This window comes from Ischnura elegans, chromosome 2, assembly GCF_921293095.1.
Source record: "Ischnura elegans chromosome 2, ioIscEleg1.1, whole genome shotgun sequence".
NCBI lineage: Eukaryota > Metazoa > Arthropoda > Insecta > Odonata > Coenagrionidae > Ischnura > Ischnura elegans.
Genome location: NC_060247.1, coordinates 138,632,251 through 138,658,134, shown reverse-complemented (window position 1 = coordinate 138,658,134; position 25,884 = coordinate 138,632,251). Strand labels below are relative to the sequence as shown.

General features: G+C 38.6%; 1 protein-coding gene across 1 annotated transcript in view; it reads right to left on the bottom strand.

Annotated features, from left to right (window-relative positions):
• The window catches only part of LOC124153272, a 99,605-nt gene that overhangs the window by 29,612 nt on the left and 44,109 nt on the right, over positions 1 to 25,884 (bottom strand). The gene's annotated exons all lie outside the window — the stretch shown is intronic.

Here is a 25,884-nt window from a genome sequence, read left to right as displayed (position 1 = left end):
TTTTCTTTACACCGTGAAACCTGCGTCTCTAAAATACTTACCAACAGCATCGTCTCCGCTGTAAGTAACCTCCTCAGGACAATGATTCATAGTAATGGATACGAACGATACGTACATAGTTAAAACTGTGAGCACGCAAAAGAAAATTGCTTCAATCCTTACATTGGTTTCCAGCAGCCCCTCATTTCTCTCTGTCCAAAGTTAGTTCTTTCAGCCCCCACTAGCGTCTGTCTTTCCAACGTCCTTCTTTATCTGCCTCAAGTACACACTTATCTCTAGGTCTTCCTAGTGGGACTTTTGCCTCCCTTGCAAGTCATAAAGATAACGTAACTACTGACCCTCATGTTATTTCATATCCACTCATCACTCCTTCCCTGTCGTCTGCTACTCCACGGTTTCCCATCATATTCTTATCTTCTGCACAACTCCCAATTTCTAGACCCATCTATCCATTTGATCTTTTATTATCTCCAGAACCAGGCAGATGCGTGGAAAGAAATTTTCTAAGGGGCGGGCTTTTTTGGTACGTGGGTTTCCTATAATATTAAATCTCGGTCAGATTACACGCCAATTAAAATCAATCAATCCTCTAAAAGCAATCATGTTCTCTGTGTTGATATTTCTAAACCTAGATCATCTGTCATTTGAAGGTAGTTTTCGGATAGACTGTTGAATTCAAATTCGGCTTCGCGTCAAATATCAGCAATATTTAAAGAACTTCAATAGTTTAGAGTTGACATAAATTGCCAATTTAGTATTTTTACGTTTTGTACAAGTTAATGGTTTTAATAAAGTTGTAATTATTTATTTTCTGAGTAGTTATATAAGTCCCTGAACACAATCACTTTGAAGGAAAGCCCAAAAAAAATGAATTATTGATTGGGTTTATTAATATTTCACAGTTACAGATGAAAATAATTTTTTAACTACAGCTTTTCTAATATATATATCAATTTCAAAATAAATTAAAATATAAAAAATGTATCCTAATATTTTACCTGTTATTCTCTTCCCTGACTGTCGGTTTTAATTGGGCATCTGATTTAGATGGAAGAAACAAATTGCTAAACATTATTCTTAAAAAAAAGTTACGGTCATCTTATAGGTCCTGCGCCCCTCAATGCCTTACGCCCCCTCCCACCTTCCCTAACGAGAGTCAGCGGAAGAGGAGAGGAGTCGAATACCATGTTTACATTTTTCACACCATGCGTATGCTGTAGTTTATCCTTTAAAATAACTACAGCACTGTTATTCGTACCTAATATATGGTAAAAAAATTTTCAGGCTGAAAATCCCAAGAAAATATGATTTACGAGAACCTAAGATATGAAAACAGCTAGTTGCTTGCATGTAAGCTTGTCGAATCAATTGAATATGCCTTAATTTTGTTCTCTAATCACCACTCCTTAACTAAGCCGTGATCAATCTCAGCAGTAGCCTGCCCACTGGCAGTTCCGATGAGTTTTGGAATCTGTAATGTTGTTTTTCAAACATGCGAGTTAGTTTCTTTTTTGGAGTGCGTCGACAAAGGTCATTTTGCACCACAACCGTCCTTATGTAAAACAAATTTTAAGTGTTTAATGACACATTATTATGAGTATTAATAGTAAAAATGAAATATTTGTTTCGTCTATTTAAATTGATTTACAGTTTTAAAAAAGATTGATTTCCTTTAAAAAGGCAATTACTCGTGACAAACGCTCCGGAGAATCACCGAGGATATGATTTAGGGCACGGCTCACCTTGTGGTCGTCTCGAGGGAATCAATATTTATCGCACTCCGTCGTAATCTTTATCACTCTCAAATGTGAATCGCATTCTTCGCACCAAGGTGGATTCTTCTCTTCAGTGAAGAGGTATGAGTGTGTGAGGGCAGTGTGGCCTATCCTCAGGCGTGTGATAACGACTTCTTCTCTCCGGTTACTCCTGATGGAATGACGCTGATACCGCCGCTTCTATAGCTCGGAGCTTATTGTTATTAGTCTCATCCCACGAATTTTGCCATTTGTTAACTATGTCCCTTCGAAACATTGCCTTAAGGTTCTCCGCAGTCATCATATCCCAATTCGATTTCAGCTAAATCTAGTGTCTCCTTTGCTGCCTTATCTGCGCACTCGTTACCAGGCATACCCGTATGTCCGGGTACCCACATAAAGGAGATCTTAATTCCCTTGCTTCTGAGGGAAAGAAGGGTTCCTTGAATATCCTGGACGAGCATACCTTGTATGCCGCGGTGAGGGCTGGTCTTTCATTCCTCGCTTCATATTATAATTGGAAATGCTCTCAAAGGGAAGAATTACCCTAGATTACGAACAAAGGCATCATGAATAATCGTTAGCTTTGACTCGTGCGGTTAACACGACCCATTATTCCTGCTCAACCGGAAGCATTTGCTTTCTTGCTTAGGGACTAAAAAGTTTGTGAACTGCCGTCTTGTACTACCCGTAAAAAGAGGTCGTGTCTTCAGGCCTTTAGCATGACGCAGTTCAGAGTTGAGGGTGGAGAAAATTTGGGATCGGTGCGAAGCCACTCAGAAAATAGTTCAGTTGCTGAGCAATGTGACGGTAGTGTCGGAATTCATTTCGGAGTGGTGCGCCTTTTCTGTCTTGTGAAGTGATTATTTCAAATTTCTAATAACATGAAGGAAGTAATGTGTCCATCTTAAACACACTAATCGTTCGTTAGGCACAGTGAAGTGCATTGGTTTCTGTGGAGTACGAAAATATCTGAATTTGGAAATCACTGGTTAATTGCGTGATATATTGTTATGTATATTGGATGGTGTGCGTGTGGAAGCATCTTGTAGTGATTGTGCGTTTTTTGTGTTACCGTGAGAGTTACATAAGAGGAATAATGATACATGGATCTTAGGATTTGGCTTCATTCTCCAGGAAAGAGTCAAATGGCTCCAGATCCAAGGAAACAACCAAGTAACGGTAATTTACACCTTTTAAAACTACTCGTAATTGTTTATATATTTTTTATACAGTCGATTGGGAGAAAACAGTTATAATGGCTTTATTAATCACACTGGGTGTATTTAGAATTCTTCACGGTGTAGCATTAGTGCATCCCGGACACAAAAATCACCTACTATCGGCGCTACTAAGGTAGAACGCTGAACTTTAAGCATTTGTATGAAATTCTGTCGAAGCTCTGTAGGGTCATCTCATGCCTCGTTTTACTCATTGTTAATTAGACTACAACAATGCATCGTTTAAATTTGTTTAAACGAAAGTGTTTAGTTGCTACGGTCAAAAGAGTGAAGCAGAACACGCGAAAAAATATGAGAATGGCGAAACGGTCGTCTTCTTTGTCTCGTCACGGGCTAACTATTTTATTGGTACATTTCATCGTATTTTTATAGAGAGAACGACACCTTCGCATCACAAATAGTTAAATTTTACCCACGATTTATAAAAATGGCCGAATGGTGGATTTCAATTTCCGAAGTGTAGAAAAGTTCATGAATATCGAAATTATGAATGCTATATGAAAAACATATAACAAAAATTTTCGTGTAAGGAAATGTTTATATTGTTCCTCTTACTTAAAATAAACCGCAAAAACGATAATTGCCGTGCGGCAGTGCACACTGCCAAAGCAGGAGCCGAAATTGTTGCCCAGAATAGACGCCGAATTGGCATCGCCGATGAACCACGCCTTCGTATCGTAGAACGAAAAACCCTCCGAATTGCCTGAAGCCCTCACTTTTTCAGCGGAAAGCATTTACGTGAGTCGCCGTATCATAAAAATCATTGTGATGGTCAAACTTCCTCCCTGGATGAGCAGCATACCGAAGAAAAGACCCCAATTCTGTGGGCTTGTTGCTCTCCGATGCGGAGGCGTAGATCAGAGACCATACGACTATACTATTGTTGGTTCGCAAGAACTTAAAATTACATCACTCTGCTTAGGATAGTCTAAAGCTGGTGTAACCCAAAATTCCTCTTAAAATAATATTACATTAAGTAAAATGGATGCGCGGTGATTTAAAGAATATGCGGATGATTTAAAGACGAATATGATAATGCGGATTAATTAAAGAATAAGCCATTGATTGATCTGATTCATAATTAGTCAATTCTGGAGAAAATGTTTGCTTCCTTAGTGATATTTGTGTCCGCAACTTAGCGAACGAATGAATACGAATAAGTGTATGACGAACTCAATTACTTATTGTCTGTTCGTCGTTTTGTTTGAGGTGGATTATTAAAGTATTCAACCGATTTTGGTAGGTTTACCTGGATCACTTATAAAGTATTCTGGGAGCCCTCCCTTCCTTCAAGCATTCTTCCATTCACATTTCACATTCCCTTTCATTTAGTCTATAAATCCCATTCCATCCCTTCCTCTCCCTCCTTACTTAACATTCTTCCCTCAACATCCCCTCAAGTTCATCCTCGTAAAATATTTTTAAATCGACTCACCGATGAAAGGCTACTAAGCTTACCTCGAATGGTAGTTCTTGGCACCCAAATACACATAAATAATCCACTCTTTCGCTGATTGCATGGAAGTTACGTGTGGCAATACCGAATTACCATTGACGCTAGACGCATGTTGGGACCAAAGTGGTTACGTCACCGTCACTCTACCAATCCTTATTCCGTTGATCATATGTGAATTCATTTTTCTATAAAATGCATAGAATAAGCGGCCATCTCCACTTGCATCCACACCTAAAAATTTTTCATAAAACATCCACGAATTCAAATAGACTTTCCCTAGATACATTATCATTAAAGGTTCTCTATCAGTGAAAATAGGCCGACATGGAATATTTTGCTTGTCATTCCGGCGTATTCTCCTTCTCACATTGAACTTAAGGTATATCCAAACTTTTTGATAATGTTGACTTGATCCCTAAACAATTCTCATCATATAGCGACGCTCTATTGCACTTTGAACGAATGCAATCAGCTGGAAAAAAGGGGGTTGGGGATTTTAGTTGGAGACAAGGCCATTTATTCAAATTTGAGGTCGTCGGCTATGTTAGGTGTGGGGGAGGAGTTTGTAGGCGGGGGCTCAAACGGTTCCCTATAAATGTGCTGAGAATGGAAGGTTGCCGAAGAAAGATAATCGGTCTGATAGTCGCTTATTCCTTCCATAGATTGCGTCGGCGGAGGACATATGTTAAAGTGAATATAATAAAAATTTCGATCTTTTTCTTCCATTTTATATACAAGATACGCACAATTCCAATAACCTGATGTCAACATTGAAACCCCAACCTCGGTACTAATGTGAGAAATGGCGAAAGTTAGCAAGGGAAATAGTCATAAATAGACTTTAATTAAGGATAAATTTACTCCCTCAGCAGGGATGTTCGCTTAGAATTACCCCACTCCCCGTCCTCATATCTACTGAGATATTCAGCGGTACCTACTAATTTAGGTATAATCACCAATTACTGCGAAATTTTGCCAAAAATATCACTTTTGATGGGTGTAGAGTGCCGCCAGCGAGATATAGTGGGCTGTTGAGCTAAGAATGAAAAGTTACGGGACAGGAGGTGAGTCATCTGATTTTCGACGATTTAGTATTCAGATTCGTGAGACGACGCAGAGCCTTGGAGGGGATGGGTAGCCTACTCCAGTAGACTCCAATTTCACTTGAATGTAAGTGACAATTTATTTTTTCACTCACGTGTTCAGAACTATTCCAGTGAATTTCTGCTCCACCGGCGTGCTCGTACCAAATGCTCTTCTCGCACCAAAATTTGTCCCACTTCATGCTCATAACTGTGACAGCAACCCCGACGAACACTAGGATTAATGCCCAGAAAAACGCTTAGTTCAGCGTTACTGCAAAATTACACAAAAGAGAACGACATGAGAAAGATTTTTGGAAGTTGGTATACCATATATTAATAGTATGAATCTTTTGGTTTCTATAAATTATTAGTATAAAATTATCATCTTTATCTAAATCACTGATTAAATACAAAAAAACGGTATCTGAGAATGTCAATTATTGACTTCATTTGTCGGAAGTTAATTAAATCTAACTCGAGAAACAGAGAAGTAATCCGGGAAATCTAAGAAATACTAAAAATTCTTTTGGGACTGAACAGCGAAAAACAATCAGATAGTCCATCCAATGCAACCTGATAAATTCAGGGAATATTAATCGGGGTTGTACATTACTATTACTATGGCGACGGCACGTAGTTCGCCGTTGAAAATTTGGGATTGGGTGTAGAACTATAGTTGAGGGGGTTAACAAAAATATAATTAATGTCATCGCTCAGTCAATGCCTCAGACCAAAGGTTGGTGTGGATGGACGTAAATATGAAAATGATAGATCATAGGCTAACTCAGTTTAGAGCTGCGTCAAACCCATCTTTGGATGGCTGATCTATGTTGACGGCAAGTAATTCATAGGATTATGATATCAATAAAAAGCGCACAAAATAATAATAATTTACTCACTCACTAAATCACCGTCAATCACGTGAATTTCTTCCCAGCAAGCCGCTGTTTGCAACAGGTTATCATCCTACTCTAGCCTCACATGCACACATTTTTTCACTCCTTTCGAATTTCAAGAGTGTGTGCACGCCGACGTTGATGAAGTCAGGGACGGTGGTCCGTTGGTGTAGTCACTGCGACACTAACAGTGTGGAAGTAGTTTTTGAAATGACACTGGAGAATGAGTCATTGTCTTGTGACGGTCACAAGACAAGAAATTCCGCCAAAGTGAGGGAGTGGGGAGGATTAATAATGGAATTTAGCCACGTCTGGTTGAATAGAGCACTGAAACCGTTGGGGAGTCAAAAGCGCTCAGGCAGTGAAACTATCGAACTTATTACGCAACACTTGGAAAGGATACGAGTTATTTGGAAAACTTAATTATTTTAAATGAATTTATATAAAATATTACATTTTAAAAATTAATGTCAATAATATTCCATTTATTTATTTAAAACTTTAAGTCTCTTTTAATATATTTACGAAAATACATCGACCTTATGTTCGTGACGTCATAGGTCTTATCCAATCACGTGCCTGTTATATCTTCGAATCTTCGGGAGCCTCGACCCGTCTCAGTTTGGTGATAGTCGTCTTCGAGATAAGAGGTAAGTAGCCAAGCCAAGTTTAAGTTACGGGTTCCCTGTTTCATATCTATGCCATATTTATTTTTAGTGTTTAAGATATCAGTGATTTTTCTGTGAATAATGCCCTCAATAAGGACCTCAAAATTTGAAGAATGTGTTTTCGTGATATCTTCGCCCGTGATTACTACGCTTTCTTTGTTCCTGCCAATACTGCGAGAATAGTGAGGATATTTTTTCAATCCGTGTCTTATTGTTATCGCTAATTCACTTTCACGGTCCGATTGCTATTGTGATACGGGATACGTCCAAATTGTTCATCGATGAGTACGATGTCTAGTAATCTAGTTAGTTCAAGTTTGTTGTCTTCATTTCTCACGTATTGGATGATGGAAAAATGTCCATTGCAGCCATCCAGTGGTCATATTGTGATAATTTAGTTACTATGATGTACTGTATAATTTTATCTGATTTGAGTATTCGTGCATCGCAGTTGAAGTGCTCGAAGGTCATCCGCGCAAGCTACTTGAGTGATTTCTTAGGGGTTTTGAGAACAGCTAATATGTAATTATTTGTCTCCCATCGTTGGCTAGAGGCCATTGTGATCGAGTTTCCACGTCGTCTTAGCTCTTACCGCAAGAAAGTTGTAAAAGAATTATCGGGACTTGGTCACCAAGATGGTTGAATATTTCTATGACTGTGCCATTTCACCGCAGATTGCCTAACCTTGCAGTTATCAGTGGCATAGTATTATCCGTCAATCCTTCAAGATATATTCGTGAATATTTCGTTTTGAGAGTATAAATAGACGCCTCTCCTTTGTTGAAGTCGGTAAGTAGTTGTAATTGCTTAACTTTATCGTAAATATTCGGGAATGTCCTCGGAATTTAACCAACCAAGACCTTTCGGTTTTTTTCTTAAATTTTCTCTTCCCGACCGGTAACTTACGAGCTGATTACTTATTAACTCACTCGTACATGGCCTTAGCAACCATAAAGGAAGCACTATCGAATAAATTAGTGTATTAACTATTATTATTCATCAAATTCGCTTCTACCTAAGATTTTCCGTCATCGTAATAGCAGATGACACTATTTCAGTATTCAAATTTAATGCATTTCGTACGCTCGGTTCGTGAATGATAACACCATTATGTTAATTTGTGTCTTTCTCTGATTATTTTCAGTATATCCAGTACATGTGAAAGTTGTGTGTCAGTTATAGGAGTGATATTTTTTGGAAGTCTTGTACATTGGAGAATGGTCCTGAGGAATGAATGGTGAGCTAATTTCAATATTCAATATTACACAACATATTATTATGTCATATGCCAAATTGTTGCCATTGCTAATCCTTAGTCTTTACTTGAAATAGAAGATTTTTTCGCGGGGTTATTTATATATTTTAGTCTAGGGACAAACAGTTTTTATTTGGCTTGTACCGTCTTGAATGGAGGTCTTAAAAATTTCGAATTCCAGGGAAAATACTGAAAAAGATGCATGGAAATTTGTGCGTTTAGGTTCTTTTTTATGCAATTCGAATGATATAGGCGACGGATTTTCCTTTGCATAGTTAACTTTTTTCAAAAGTGGCTTCTATAATTTAACTACACTTGAGTATTCGTTATGAATATCAACGTCATCTGAATGCGCTTGACGAATGATCTTCTGAGCATGTTGGCACTGGGTGAATCAGTACATCGGTTCCTTTGGAAGACGTTTATGTCACGATGCTACTCATTATTGGTTCTACAGCTTGCGACCACATTTAGCAATAATAAAATAATCTTAATAATTTTATCTGACGGAAATTCTATTGAAGTAAGCCCCAATTCTTGAACCGCGAACAGCATTTGATATTTCCTTGCGTTAGTATCTACAGTATGGTTAAACGGCATTATGGTTATGCAGTATGGTTGTGGCAATGTCTCCTAACTCAATCATTCAATTCTTCCGAATGCATTTAGATATTAAGTCAGTTGAGGATTCTGTATATATAAGAGATCCTTGTCATATGTATTTGGATGTAACAGCTAAATAACATACTCGGATTTTTTTTCAAGCTTGTAGTCACTTCATAGTACGTTTATAGTACCTATTGTCACTTTGTCGTTTTCCAAGGATATTCAAATTGGAATTCTTGTGTCACATATTTCCTGATTTGGAGGCTTTGATAAGCATTGCCTACACAATTAGAAAATAAAACATAATGTTCTGAAAATTTTTGTTGAAAATACGATTAAATAATTGTAACTTACTTGCTCACACATTTGCTTCCTGAATTTCGCTGAAGAGAGAAGCTGACCATCAGAGTTATTGAGGTGGCTATTTAGTCTTTTGTAAAACTTTTTCAGTTCGAAAGACGGGTTTGTTTAGATCCTTCTTATTCCACAGTTTTTCCTCGTTGCTGCAGTCGAATGCTCTTCAGCCGGTACCCTCGCATTTTTTGTAACTGTGGTAGCAGTTATTAACCTGATGTTCAGCTGTTGCTGGTAATCGGCTTTTGGTAGTGTGCGTGATCGGCGGTAATGTGTTTACATGGTTATTTTTGTGCTACTGTGTGGGATGAGTGAGTTCTCTTCTGGATCTGTAGTATTTGAAGTGTGGGTTTTCTTGATATGTCCAGATTGGTGTTAATAGTGTGTTTTGTGATTTCTGTAGGGAGTTTTCAAAGGCTTTTGCAGTGTCATGTAGGAACTGTGGTATTATTTTAATGTGTATATTATTGTGTATCCTTATATCCCCGTGGTGTTCTATCCGCCGAACTCTTGAGGGGGAGAGTACACGCTTACTCCAAGAAGGAAGGCTTTCTAGTGAAACCTGGACAACCTTTACTGTTCGTGCAGAAATGGAAGAATATTCTATATTTGACAGATATTTCTGTAATTGTTGCAGAATTTCATTTCTGGAGGTTTACCTCGAGTGTAATCGTTTCAGACTTGACTTGGTGGAGATGCGACATATCCATGATAAAATATAAACTACAAATGATGATTTCAACACTTTAATTTAAAACTCTACTGCCTATAGGGTTATTTACAGCACAGATTGACGTACTTGGGACTCACTTCTAACTTCAATCACTGGTTATTTAAATACGCGTTGAGATTGGCTACGCGAAATTTGATGGAGAGTTTAAAATGTAACTTACAATTAGCCTTAACTGCCTTACTAGCATTACGTAGCAATTAGGAGTTGGAGTTTATATTTAAGCATTAGAAATTACCATTAGTAGTTTATATTTTATCATGGATAGGTTGTTCCTCGTTGCTGCAGCCATAATATACAACATAACCCCATTTTTAACCTTTTCTTTCTACATGTTTCATGTCATTGTAAAAGGTGCATCCCATTTCCATTGCTAATACTTATTGGTATAAAGTTTTCGGACATCATTCGTTTTTAGCCAACAATTTTTCCCTCTATAATACTATGTATGAAGTTATGATGCATGATCAAGCAACCGACTAGTGTTGCTTTCTTATTTTGATTTTTTGCGTTAGTTCTTTTTCCTATTGGGCTTCTTGCTGTAATTTCTCAATTAATTTTTTGTCGGTCTGCCCATTTCTTGTAACCCTGCGTCTTTGGGGAATCGAACAAAGTACCATTAACCCTGGACTTTACGAAGAGACTTTTCTTTAATTGATTCTCTAGCATGATATCACTATTTAGTTTTATTCTCAAGTATGTTATTGGCTTGAAAGCACTGCGTGACTTAGACGTCATGACGTCATACCGAGAAAAATTTCGTTTGTGGTTCCGTCTTCTTCGGATGGTTTTTAAATTATTGCCCTTTTCCCCCACTTCAGAAGTGACGAAAGCAGTCGGTCATGAAACGTCGGAGATATTGAGCTGCGAAAGCTTTAATCAAGTAATTCAAACACTTTTCATAATCGAAAAAACTTCATTTGTCGACCCTTTGTAAATTCATGATTTTTCGAAATTTTGTTTTCTTTTACCAAGAAAAGTAATTGTGTTTTTATATTTCATGGGGGGGTTTCGGACCCCCCTCCCAGACCTCCCCCTTCGCTACCGCCACTGTCCCGTTCCCCAGCCCTCTTATCCGGGGTTGATGGAATTTCAAATTTCTTCATTCGTAAATTCCCAGAAAAATTGTCGTCATAACTGCTTGAAATATTCAAATATTCTGCATCCAACTCAGATTTTCCAGAATATTGAAAAAGCAAACATATTTACAAAATACTCGGTGTGAAAATATAACATAAAAAAATAAAGGTGTCAGAAAGTAAAAGAAAGCCTAATATTTTAAAGGATTTTTCGAAAAGGTTATTTAGGAGACACTTTATTTAGATTTCCTTGCAGTTTCAAGGAAGAAGATATGTTGATGAATAGATGATTGAACCATAATACATTATTAAACTTTACTCGGTGGGAAATTTTCACTATTCGGAGTATTTTTACTTACGAAATTGCTAGTTTTTATTGACTTTTATCTAGTTTTTAAGAGCCAGAATTGCGTCAAACCCATTTACGGGCATCCAATTTCCTAAAATTTTTCTTGGAAGGACCCCCGAATACCCTGCTAAGGAGGACCCCACCATGAGCCCTCAATAACCCCAAACCGCACCTGTTCAGTTCACAACCCGCATTGCTTAAAGTTACTGATGATATCCGTTGTGCAATGGATCGTAGGATGGTAACCATTATGGTCCTCAGCATTCAGGAAAGAATTTGACAGTGTTAACCATTCACTCGAGCAAAAATTGAGAAACCTCAACTTTTCCTGTTCTGTTTTAAATTGCTTCCACTCACATCTTGAAAATTGAACTCAGGCAGTTCTAGGAGCCAACAGCAACAGATCGACTTGGCGTACTCCATTTATCTCACTTCAATAGCCTCTACTATAGCACGGTGGTGAGGCGGATCGGGAACCCATATTGTTGATTTGTCTGAAATAGTGAGTTGTAGCCGACTTCCAAAAACAATACGCTAGATTAGTTCGAAATAAAATTTGCAATGTAAGTGGTAAGTGGATCTCATGATCCAAGACTACCAGAGCAATCCCAAACGAAAGTGAAACGGTAGCTTATGCGGAAAATAAAAAAGTAATCCAATACACGAGGTATTTTATACTTGTCAGTGGTTTCCCAAGATATTAGGAAATTGGTGCCAAATACACATACACCTACGTCACTCATCGCCAAGTTTTCTGGGTTACATTTTTCGTGGTAAAAATTTTTTCCCATAAAAGAGGCTTTCGTATGTGTTAGTCAGAGTATTGAAAGGGAGGCCTCGATATAGAGGATGGAGGTGTTCGGTGAAGGACGAAGGGTGACGGTAATCACAAACAACTAGAGCGATATAGCATTTGACGGATATCATTCGAAATAAGGATTGACAGGCCATGCGTGACTGGGTGAACCGGAACTCGTATGCCGGATATAATTGGTCTACTGGGTAGATTCAGTTTATGGATGTTGACCATACCATTCAGATGCAATTTCTCCGAAGTGGATGACAACTCGAGACGAAAATGTCGGGACAAATGTCTTGTAGCTAGGTACTACGAAGGCCTTCTCAACATCTTCATCAGAAAGTATCGATCAGACTATTGGTTTGACGCATCTCTCCACCCAATTCCCTGTTCATCTCATCTTATAGCTAGTAATTCTTTAGTTTCACAACATTCGACAGCTACTCATTCGAGGCCTCTCGCTCTTTTGAACCACTTGCCCTTCAACGGTCGCGTTCAGCAGACTCGACCGTTGTGGAACCGGGGAGATCTTTTCTTCTGAACGCCCTATGGCAGATCAGCGGTGTTACTGATCAGACGCCATTTTTTTCCACCGGAGAAAATCCCCGATTGTGATCCGGAACATGTTTAATAGCAATATGGCTGCGCCCATTACGTCTTTTGCTATAGTCACGAATAAATATGTTTATGGAGAAGTGACGTTTGAAATGCTAGATTTTGAAGTTATACATGGGAAACTGGCCTCAAATTTGTCATAAAATAAATAAAATAATTAGTTACTTAAGTTATAATTTTAAATGCACCATATATTAAGTTGTAGCAAAGGTCACAAATTGTATTTGAAATGTTTTTAACTCTGAGAATATTTTCCATTGTTTCCCTCGGGTTTAATATTCGGAGAATTTTCTCTTGGTTCTAATAATAAAAACAGGCGCGGACGGATCAGAGTTTACCCCTTAATGCTTATGATTATCTATGGTCACTTTGCGTCATAATACTGAGATTGAATTGTTTATTTCCTTTTCGAATTTCCTCTTAATAATCTGGCCTCAATTTGAATTAAATCGAACCATTGATCATAATTTATTCATCTCATGCAATTAAAATTGTCAGAGCTTAAACGGACGTTACATTACCGCCCATATTGAAGTTGTCTGCTCTTTGGTCACGTGACTGATCGCTACTAAGCAGCCGTTCAGCAGATTAAATCAGACCTACGTGTCTCCCGATAGGGCTGATTAAATTTTCTCATCGTCTTCCATAGATTTTGGGGAGACTTCTGTTCTACTCTTCTTAATACTGAGGTACTCTTTATTCACACGATCTATCCATTTGGACTATTTGAAAGCTTCAAACCTCGACATTTCAGCTGCTATCATCTTAATTTCATCGCATCCATAAAAAAATTATGCTCCTAATGTAAGTCCTACTTAATTTCTTCCATACTTCAATGCTTATATTATTGGCGGTTACCAATTGGCAGTACTGTACTTTTTTTTAGAAATGCCGCGTTTGCTAGGGTTATTCTGCGGACGCGTCTGTTGATATCTCGACGTGGTAAAACTTTTTAGCTTGCAATCTTCGCCCATTATTCCTTCCCTTTCTCCTCCAACGGTTGCCTCTTCAGACAACACTTCGGCTAGTAAACAACCTCCAGCGCCTTGAACATACTGGAGATCACAGACTGAATATATATATATACGCTTCTTCCTCTCGACCAGTCAGATTTTGTCTTTTTGTACACGTTTATCATGAATTTTTTGGAGAATTTGGAGGAGGTATAGCATTCTCATCATTTCCCTGTATCTCAAATTAAATAAATTAGCCGAGAAAATACCAAGATAAAAATTTTAAAATCCCCTGAAGAGAGTTGCAATACTGTAACAGCATCTGATGACTCCGGTAATTTGTGACTAGAGCCGTGTTTCAAGCCTCTCAGAGGAATTGTAGAAATTATTATTTGCTATCAACTTTGTGAAATGGAATGCCACCAAATCAGATAACACAATGTTATATTTACGGCAAACTAACATTCTATCCCGTTGATCTCAAAGGCTCGATTCAACTTGGAAGCAGGGACACTACTACAACCATTACATAAAAATAATAGCCGAAATAATAATTGCAAAATGTTTATTATTGGTTTTAATGGGTAGATGTAAGACGTTTATCGTTTTTAACTTCTTTCTTTGTAAGAAAAAATGAATCCAATCTAAGTATTTATTTTCGCAGTTTCACTTGAAAAAATTAAGTGCGTCCCCAAAACACACTTATACCTTTCTAAATATATAATATCTTGTTAACTTGCAATACAAATATTACTCAGGAAATTTTTTTTGTTTTAATTATCATGATACAAAAACAACCTACATTGTATGAATATATCTATACGAGGACGTAAGTCATTGAAATTTTAAGAAATATCAGTTTTTTTCCACAGTTATCGTCATAAGTCATCAATGCGTAGATGGGTTCGACACAGATGTTCTATCCCCTTTCCTATCAGCTAATATATTTGCGTATGCCTTCTGTATTACATTCTAATGTATTTAACTCAATCTGCAGCTCGATTCTGTAAATGTCATACGGCCGTCACAAGCGGATTTCGTCAATTTATTGACTGCTGCGATGCTGGGGCGATTCTGAAACTTTTAAGTGACGTCACACTGACTGCCGCGTCCATGAAAGTATTCACGGCAAGTAGGGCTCGTGGAAGCTTCGTCGCGGCAATGCTCACATTTTTAATTATGACTTTACGCTATGATTGTCTATTAATAGCACATTATTAATTAATTACGATGGTGGCTATTTTACATTGTCACTTCCCATACATAAAATGTATTAAAAATAAATAAAAGAAATGCGTAAAGTTAAACTTACATCCACGTACTATTTAAATTGATTCGCCTTTATTGCGATTGAAGTTGGTGAGAAGTTAAACCTTTCGTTGAGGGTTTGACAATTATCTTATATTTGTGCCTCTACTAGAATGCAATGGCGGCTCTTGAGTCAAATGCTGGGAGGGGCACACTCCACCGGGGGGTCAAAATTTATGAATATTTTGTGTATTTTAGTGAGTTTTTCAGGCAATCTAGAAATCACTAATGCACAAAACAATCACTATTACTAACTCGATTAACTCAACAACAACTAGGTCTATTTACATTAAAACCATTTACACATAATAAGTCAACTGGTCACCAAAACGAGATATTCTGCAACACTGCAACACCAAGATTATACGGCCGTCACTAGATACGTTGCTCTGCGTATGCTCGGGCGGCGTCCCAAGACTTCCATAAGGCACAAGCTTAAACGCGTCATAGCACCAACAGCCCCCACCACTACCACTCTTCATAAAGCGCCCCGCGGCTACAAATGCGAACTTCTCGCGCTATTTTTTCGTGTTCTTCCTACATTTTCGATGTATGCGATTGAAAAAACACTTTGGTTCATGAGATGTATAATTACAATTGAATGTGTATTTAATTTTTTTTCCTTTTTCAAATCTTTGGGAGGGGCGGCGTCCGAGAGCCCTTATGGGCAAGCCGCAACCGCTAGAATTTACAAGTCAAATACTCACAACTTAATGCTCATTATAATTTGGAGTAGAACCAATGGTTACTGCGCTAAACAAGGTGCTGTGTAAAAAGCACTGTGCGGTATGGAATGTTAACAGATTCATTCCGTAAGTTCAAGACTTCAATTCATTTTTATTAAGGAGAATAGAGGCTCTTTACATAGTTCCGCACTGTTGCATGAGCATCAACATCTACGGAGGCCAGAGGCGCGGCTAGAAATTAAGGCTGGGGGGGGGGTTTAGGTGCAACTAACACCGCGGTGTGTGGGGGTATGGAATACCCACCAGGATAAACGGTAGATGCGAGATTAATAAAATGCGGAATTTTAAGATAAATGATTCAAAATGGTGGGTTTTACGGCTTTTTGAGGGATATTTTATTCATTCTTACATTCTTCTATTAGTAATATCAGTCCAATAAATTAAAATGGATTAAACTTAAAAATTTCTCTGAGCTCTGGGGGTTTTTATCCCCAAAAATCCCCCTCGCTGCGCCACTAGAAAGGAGCAGTTTATTGGGATTCAAACCCCCAGTGAAATGTTTCGGAGATACAGCCTTAAGTGTATCCATAATTTTCTAGCAAGGGGCTTGCCATGAATCGGTCATTCGGTAAAAGTGTGGGTTCAAGTTGGCTAGATGAGCGGAAACTTCACTAATCTATAGAGTATCGGCACAGGAGACGGGGAGAGCTTTTGATCCGAACATTAATCAACACCGAGCAGCAAAGTGAACTGCGTGACCTGACAACTGTCAAAGGAAATAATAGTCCAGTTTAAGCACTTTTCTAAGCACAACCTAGAATTCAAAAACTGTGCTACGTTCAGCGATTTCTTGAGCCTCAAACTATTTACACGTATATTTGCACGTAAGGGTCTGAGTCAAGTAGCATTTAAAATTCATTGGCGAAATTTTTCTGACATATGAGCCAACCTGTGAAAACTGAAAAGGGCAAATGGGTGAGGAAGTCTTTATTAAACCCATGGCCGGTTTAAGCGGTGATCAAAGCACGCGGCCGCGCAGGGCGCCAAGCAAAAGGGGGCGCCTAAGCGCTCAGTCCAATGTTCAGTATTAATCAAACAAGGAGATAAATGAGGGTACAAAAAATATGGTAGAAGTAAGGTTAAATCGTAAAGTGGATACCCAAACCCCAAATACTCGGGTTATTGTTATTACCAAATGGGCTCGTTCGTCGGGCGGCCCTCCGTTTTGGGGATGAGGGGGGAAAGGGAGGGCGGATTGTTGCTCGCTTACGCTAGAATGATGTCAAGAACCAGCCTTGATTGGACCGTACGTCTACTTCCATTTTTCTCTCGTTTCATCAAACATACCATAGGGGAATGAATGTCTACGGAGAGATATTAACGCACAAATTCCAAATATTATAAGGATTTTCCGTCAGGCTAAGAAGCACGGGGGTCCGGTAGAAGAGTCATCAGGGTCTGCATTCAGTACCGCCCCGGAGGCGTTATATTCCATGGTATTTTGTACAAACAGTAAACAATAGCGGTTTTGTTAAAAAGGATATTTTAGTTGTTATTAGTGACTTTTTTATTTGTAAATCCATTGTTCCTATTCAAATTAAAGAAAGTTGCCGCAAGAATCATTTCCAAAAAATTTCCATGAGCCACGGACTGCAATTGCGCCGCTCCCTGCACCCATTACGGGCGTATTTATACTTGCCCAATTTAACATGTTATTATTAAGATCCATATTGAGCCCCTGCCTCAGGGGACGCCCTAGCATACCTGGAATGGGGTGTATCGACAATACACGTATTTTGCCGGATGGCAACTTCTCCCCTCACGCCCCATGGCAGGTGGTGCTGTATAACCAGTGGGGGATCCAGGATAGTGGCAAGAGGTGTGAGGTCCAGGAGGTTACGAAAAATTTTCAAAATTTCGAGGCCTGTGACAAAACTTTAAGGTTGTCTTATTACTAATTTTCCATATAATTTCGGATTTAAAACAAACATTTATGCACATTTTTAGTCATTTTTCCTCATAGTAAGTTTCAATAATGCATTAGGTTTTTATTCCGTATTTTAAAAAGTACATGACCATTTTATCTAGAGCTTAGGTTGTATACCCCAGGGGTGGAGGCTATAGCCTCTCTCTGGATCCGGCACTGCAGGGGCGTAGCCAGGAATTAAGGCTGGGGGGGTTTAGGTGCAACTAATACCGGGGTATATGGAGGTATGGAATACCCACTAGGACAAGCGGTAGGTGCGAGATTAATAAATTGCGGAAATTTTGAATTAAATGGTTCAAAATGGTGAGTTTTACGGCTTTCTGAGGGATATTTTTTATTAATCCTTACACTATTCTTTTAGTAATATCAATCCAATTTAGTAAAATGGATTAAACTTAAAATTTCTCTGAGCTCTCTGGGGGGGTTTTATCCCCCAAACCCCCCCTCGCTGCGCCACTGACGGAGGCAACAGATGCACATACTTCGACGGCAGATACGCGATATCAGCAATCCGTTTGAGATGCGGGAAGAGGATTTAAGAGTTTTGTTCCGCGTATCTCGAGGATTGGCGATGCAAATTGTCACTGAGCTCACACCACGATTTATTCGTGGACGTTCAATTGGGTTGCCGGGGCATGCTTTAGTATTTTAAGGTAAACATTAATCATCGATTACATCTCTTCCATGCATTATTGCTGCCGTTCAATCACACGGCAAACATGATTCTATTTTCTGTTGACATTATAGAATGTAAACATCTCGTCTTATAGCAGAAACTACTGATAATCAACTCATATTCGCACTAAAACATTTTCACCAGTATAAATCGTGAATAGTGGCATGTGCTTGCACAATCATGCTAGACATCGCATTTAAAATTGTGTACTGAAATGATGAGAACGGCTCAAACTCATACGAGAATGAACCATTGTGAGATAATAAAATAACACTTGTTCTCAATCCGCGTAAGAATTTGCTCCAGATCATGAGAAAATTCCTGCTAATTGTGCAATTACGTGTTGCTACGTGATAACCTGGCTTTGATACGCAGCACTTGACAACGAATAAAAGAGGTAATATGCAGTTAATAGCTATACACTAAGCAACCGTAACTTACCATTAATAGGTACTTTTAAAAGAAAAGACTTCACTCAAATTTTGAGTAAAGTCGTATCTCCTTAAGAAGTGAATCTGCTATAGCATTGCGTATGTTCCTCTATGGTAACTGAGGTTGCAGTTGCCCGCTGAAGTAAGTTTGTGTAGGAGATTCTGATTCGTTCTTCGGATCCGCACAGCTACCAACATAAGAAACTCAAGTGATCATTCGCAACCCGTCAAATATCTCACGACGCTGGCTGGCAGAATCGCTCGAACGTCTTTGACGGTGAGAGGCGTCAGAACTCCACTGTGGTTCGAAGCACGCTAAACGTAGATATGACATTTACTGAATCGGGCTGCTGGGCGTTCCATTGCTCACTCGGTCGGTCCATTTGATCCTCATTATTTTTCCGTAACTCCACATTTCGAATGATTTCACCTTTAACCCATCTACTGGTGTGAAAATACATGCTCTTATCCTATACAAAAACATGCTCCGTATGCAGCAGCTGATCCATTGTTTACTTGCCTCCATGCTTGCTTTTTTAAGCTGCAAGTGAATCCACCTTAATGTAGAATACCCGCTTCGCCTGCGCCAATTAACCATTTTTTTCTTTCTTCGTTCATTGCTGGTGAACCGGCTTTCGGTGGTAGCAAAACTATTTTACCTCTTCCATCCTTAGTTTTTCTAGTTGAATTTTTGTCCTGGTATCCTCTTTTTCTTACGGTTATTGCTTTCTTATTTTCCTATTTTATTAATTTTTATTTGATATTTGACCAATTTCCATTCCATTTTTATTTACATATCTCCTTAAAATTCTTCTCTGTCACTGGAGTATGACTGTTATGTCGACTTTTATATGTAATAATAATGCGTCGTAGTTTTCTTTTTGTTGATTTTCAGCTGATATCTACCCATTGTCCTTGCCATCTTTGTCAAAGTCTTCTGCAAATCATTCTATGTCTCGGTTACAACTGCTATGTCGTCATCAAATCGCAGCATACTAATTTTTTCTTCGTGGATATTGAAATCCAAAGCATTCTCCCTGATTTCATTTTATCGCAGTTATTTCGTTTTTATACAAACTCTGCAGGAAAAATATTGCTCTTTGGAAGTTGTATCTTGTCTCTTTGATTTTATTGATATCGTTCTCGATTTAAACATCAAATTGAGGGAAAATGTCTTCAAAGTCAATTATAAATTCTTTAGATGAGCGAAATATATCTTGACGAAAGCAATTCTATCCCCACTTGAATTATTATGAATACATAGTAATTGGTGATAATGCGCTTATAGAGATAATAATCTATTGAATAAGTGAGCAATCAACAGTCTCAAACCATTGCCTTGGAGCCAAGAAACGTGCGTAAAAATATGGTTTCGATTTTTGGATTATCGCGTGAAAAAAATCCTATTTTAGGGCCAATTTGTGTGATAATCCCGTAGTACGTCATAATTTACATTTAATTTCGCCCCTTATGAAGCTTATCTCTCACAAGTTGAGATTTAACGGCAATTAAGTGTGCATGTTCCGTAAAAGAGATTCATATTCGAAGCACATACTGATTTTAAACTGTAAGTAACACCTTCTCTTGTAAGTTCTCTCGTGCTATAAAGCGGGTGGTGGAATCCGTCTTAACGTTGCTAGGTTCGTCACGTCCTTTTTATTTCTTTGCCAATCAACTAGAGTCGTATTCACGGATTTTTTCTTGAGGATGGGATGGGATTTTCTTGAGGATGAATATAATGGACCTCAATTCAACATATGAATGTGTCATTATCTCGACCGGTATGAAACTCAAGAGAATTTTAAGCGGTTAAGTCGTCGGGAAACGCCAGACCTCTCTTCGTCTTCTCTTTATACTTATCAATTGCCGTAAATCTATGAAGTGGGGTATGTTTTTGACTCCACTGAAGATATGAATTCATTATTCAAAATTGTTATAAACGAACATCTCCTTCAATACGATATTTCACTGAAATCTTATCGATTGAGCCGCTTCGTATTAAATTTTCCACTTAAATTTCAAATTGAAATTGATTTATTGATTAACTCGTCAACAAGAAGCCCGACCGAAACTGAGTTATCTTTTTGTTTCAAACACCTCCTCAACCTCGGATGGAAATTTTTTTCTGTCTCAATGATATTTAATTTCTCTCATTGTCAATATTAACGCCATCGATTTGAGTGGCCTATACAACGATCGCGGAATTCATTCGAACAACGAGGAGAGTAGCGGCCTGGCGAAGTACACGAACATTTTACCGCAGGGAAAATCATCATAACTAGCCTACGATTAATTTGACGCAACTCTCCATTTTTCTCTCTTATCGGCTAGCCTTTTCCAAAACGACGCATTCCTTCTCTTTTACATTCTTTATAACCCTTTGTCCTACGTAACTCATTCGGGGCCGTATATTGCCCTTCTTCCCTTCCACCTGTCCTCCTACGACTGTCTTCATCAGGCGATCATGCCTCATAATAAGGTCAACCAATTTTTCCCGTATTCTCCTTAAGATTTTTAGAAGAAATCTCTTTTCTCCCACTTTTCTCAGCACTTCGTCGTTACTTACACGGTCGATCCATTTTATCTTCATCATTCTTCGGTAGCACCACATTTCGAATGTTCCACTCTTGACTCATCTGCTGCTGTCAACGTCCCAGCCTCGCTTCCATAGAGAAACATTCCCCATATGTAGCATCTGATAGCTTTTTTGCATCAATGCTTGTATTCTCAGCTGTAAGAAGATCCCTCTTCGCCTGCGCTATTCTACCGAATATTTCATCCTTGCTTCGTCTTTCGCAACAATACTCTTTCACCTCTTCAAGATTTTGTTTGCCTAGTTAATGCTCTCCTCCTCTTTTGCTGCATTATAAATGCGTCGAAGTTTTCTTTTTGTTGATTTTCAGCTGATATCTACCCAATGTCCTTGCCATTTTTGTCAAAGTCTTCTGCAAATCATTCTATGTCTCGGTTACAACTGCTATGTCGTCATCAAATCGCAGCATACTAATTCTTTCTTCGTGGATATTGAAATCCAAAGCATTCTCCCTGATTTCATTTTATCGCAGTTATTTCGTTTTTATACAAACTCTGCAGGAAAAATATTGATGCTAGATTTTTGTATTCCATCCAAAGAAGTACACTGATAAGGGTTTATTACTATCTCTTGATATTTTTAGAACGCTTTGTAGTGTTAAGTTTGGATCACATAAAAATCGAGAAAAATGGCAGGTCTACCGGAGGTGATGACGTTCTCTTATGTCTCATTTAATTGTTTAATAATCTTAGTCACTCAATAGGTGCGTAGCGGGGCTGATAAGACTTCAAATAAACCTTAACCCGGAGGAGAGATTCACGAGTATGTTGAGGTTGGTTTAATGATGGCCTATTTTTTCCAACAACTACTTAATTGCTCGCGGGAATTTTAATTTCTATACTTATCTATTCGGTGAAGTATCGATCTTATTGTACTGTTTCTGCCAGACATTAAAAAATAGCTCCATTTTTGCATTATGTCCTTTTCGTCGCTCTTGACCTTGACCTGGAGAAGGGCTTAAAGTGTATCTTTTGGGTGTTTTGATGGTGGCCCATTTCTCTGGCAAAAACTTTGTTCACATAAGTGATATTGTTCACGGGAAGTTGAATTACGATACATATCCGTTCAGCAAAGTATCTCTCTTATATTATCGTTTTGCCCCACATAAAAATATAGTTTTATCCTCGGCGTAACTCTTGATAGACGTCAATCCTCCATGTTTCACGATATCTAAGCCTAGAACGTAGCCGCAGAATCACCATTGGCCTCCAAGTAACTTCGTCCCAAAGCTTTGTAGCGATATCTGTTCGCCCGTAGTAATATTTTAGCGAATCCCGCCCCATTCCTTTGATGCTCCATTTCTTTGTGTTCGCTCGCTGTACTTCCCAAACACCCGGCCGACCCTTCTTCCGCGACCTTCATTTCTCAACATATTTATGGGCTACCGATTAAGCCTCCACCGGCAAACTCCTTCCTTTGAGGTTCGGCAACCGACGTTCTCAACTTCTAATGTATGACCTTGCCGCCGTTTTAGGGCAACAACTGAGCTTCCCTTGATTTCGTTGCTGTAAACTTTAGAAGAGCGTCTACCGGTTCACAATAACTTGAGTGGTGTAACTCAACTTTGAATATAAAAAATAGGATCAGCTTTACTTAGGTGGAATTTTTCATCATTATGATAGCGGAACACAGATTATTTTTTTTCAATACTTAAGTCAATCTCACATGGTCTTCTAACAATAAGCGAAAGTTATTTAGTGAGGTTCCTCGTTACAAGACCATTATTCTGATTTCTGCTCACCCGTATTTGCTTTCCTCAAAGGAATCATTCATTATTGACCCATCATTTCTTTCCCCTCAGCCTATTATATCCTCTTCTGTGACCCTGTTGTCCATGCTCTGGTGTTTGTATGTGTGAACTGATTGGTATTTGGTAAACGTGTTTGGGTGTCTTACACACTGCATATCCTCATAATTTCCTTATTCCAAACCCCCGGAATCTTTGCTTCCACACCCACCTTAATCCGCGAACTGAATAAAATACAAAGGAAGGCTGCGTGTTTCGTCAAAAACTGCTACGAGTGTACAGACAGCGTTACTCAGATGTTAAGCGAATTAGGCTGGGAGCCGCTTAAGACTCGGAGGCTGGGCGCTAGGCTTAGATTGATTGAACAATTGAGAATGGATATCTTTAAGAGCGACACAGAGAACATAATATTAGAACCATACTATATTTCCAGGTCCAATAGAAGCGATAAATTAAGAGAGATGTTTTGCCGAATGGCCTAAAATTGGTTTTTAAATAATTAAAAAAAAACAAAAACCGGTAAATATGCCGGACGTTAACGGTGCACAAACTGATATATTTGTTCATTTTGCAACAATATCTCGCATTCTTTAAATGAATTTGATCAAAATGCGGCTGATTCCACATTCAAGTCTCCTGTTGATACTTTAGTATGAGTCATCATGTGCGTTTAACAGAGGATAGTGTAATAACTTCCAATGTTGTGTTTAAAGAGGTCCTATGACTTCAATTTGTTCATGAACATTCCAATTAAATTTGTACATAAGACCCTGCCTTTTTTTCTTCATTTTAATATTAGGAACGCGCCTATCCCTCTGTGGACCTGCATTGAAAAGAGCGGGGGAAGGCCGCTGGGAGCGGGCGCATTACGCTCGCATGCATATCTTTCGGCACTTCGCTGGTGTTCGACAACTCGAGAATGACGCTCATCCGTTCGATCGAAGCGAGTTTGATCGAAGTTTAGGGAATTGCAAAAGTATGCGTTTTCTTATATTATTGACTTGGACTGCCAATATGTTGAAAAAGTCACAATTTCCTTCAAAATCACAGTTTTGCATGCATAGAATCGCCATATTCATATAATATCGCATTTAGCCAAGGAATGAGCTCCTTCGTGGTTAATTTGATTGTGTGGGTGTTTTTTGGCGTCATTAGTACCTCTTTAGTTGGTACTCGGCCGTTAAACAGTCAGAAAATCAGGAACAACTTTTTATGTCCGTTGAATGAGGTAGTGAGACGAACCGCTCGAATTGAATGTGTCATCTTTTTTGAATATATATTGAAGCAATTGAAGCACTCGGATCAAAGCTTCTCTAGTGTAAAAATTGTGCTTTTTCCACCTTAACATTATTAATAATTTCGATTCCTACTGGCATCAGGTATTCAGGGTTAAATTTCGTGACATAATTTTTCTCCACCCTGTAGAGTCAACAAAATTCAAATTAATACACACTACAAAATTCTATCGTCAATTTGTTCCAGCCTTCCGCAGACGGTCGCAGTATCAGCTAAATTTTTGCACAAACAATGACGGCTCCAAGTTTTTTATCCTGTCGATTATTACATAATAATTTAATTTCAATATTGATAATATTTGAAATTCTGATTGGTGTACTGTAATATTCCCAAGTCAGTTTCTTTCGTTGCCTGAGGAAATTCCTACCTCTCTTTCTTCAGCAGATCAAGAAATACAATAGAAAGGTTCTTTTTATCAAGAAATACGATAGGAATTTTCTTCTTCTTGTGATTCTTCATCTGCGCATTAACGTCACTCTTGGCCTTCCTTGAGGGATTTTTCTTCATTCCTTTCCTCCATTACGTTTCAAAAATGATAAGAGATTTCTCACTTTATATTCATTTCTGACATCAATTAGAATTCATTATGACTAAAAACTTTTGGGCTATGTTGCCGCGTCAATTCTTGGGTGGCCCCAACGTTTCCCGACCGATGCTGGTCGCTTTTTCAAGGGATTGTGAAGAGATGGGAATTAAGGTTCTTTTATGTAGGTATCTGCGTCAGGTGGTGGGGGGAGGGGAGCCGGAGGTTGGGGGAGTGGGTTGCTGCTTGTTTTTTCTCGTTACTGGTTGCCAAGTACGGCTAATTTTAATGCCGGTGTCTCTGTTGAAATTATTCTTATCTTCTTTGGATATTTCAATGGCTTCTCTGACGAGTCTCTGTTGAAAACCTTTAACTTTGGCGAGGATTTTGACTTCCTTGAGGTCGATGATGTGGCCAAGCGCTGCGTGTTCGGCTACCGCGGACTTTGTTCATTGCCCCAGTCGAATCGCTCTCGCGTGCTCTTCTAGGCGTTCCTGTGACTTTTTCAGCTTGCCAACTTTTAAACTAAAAGGACCATCGTCAGATCAGCCAGTGACCAATCACTTCGCGTTAAAGTTTCATTTTTCAAGAATACATTCGTAAGCAATTAACGTACTGCGTGAGAACATCAGCACGGAGGAAAACAAAATCATTAGTAAACTTCATATCTGTGCCGCGATATTTTTAATAATTACATTATATATTCACTATTTATTTTTCACGTCTGATGCCTTATTTGTGACGCTATTTGATCAACGTTTTCGTTGAAAATTTGTATTTAGTACGGTTGTTACGTT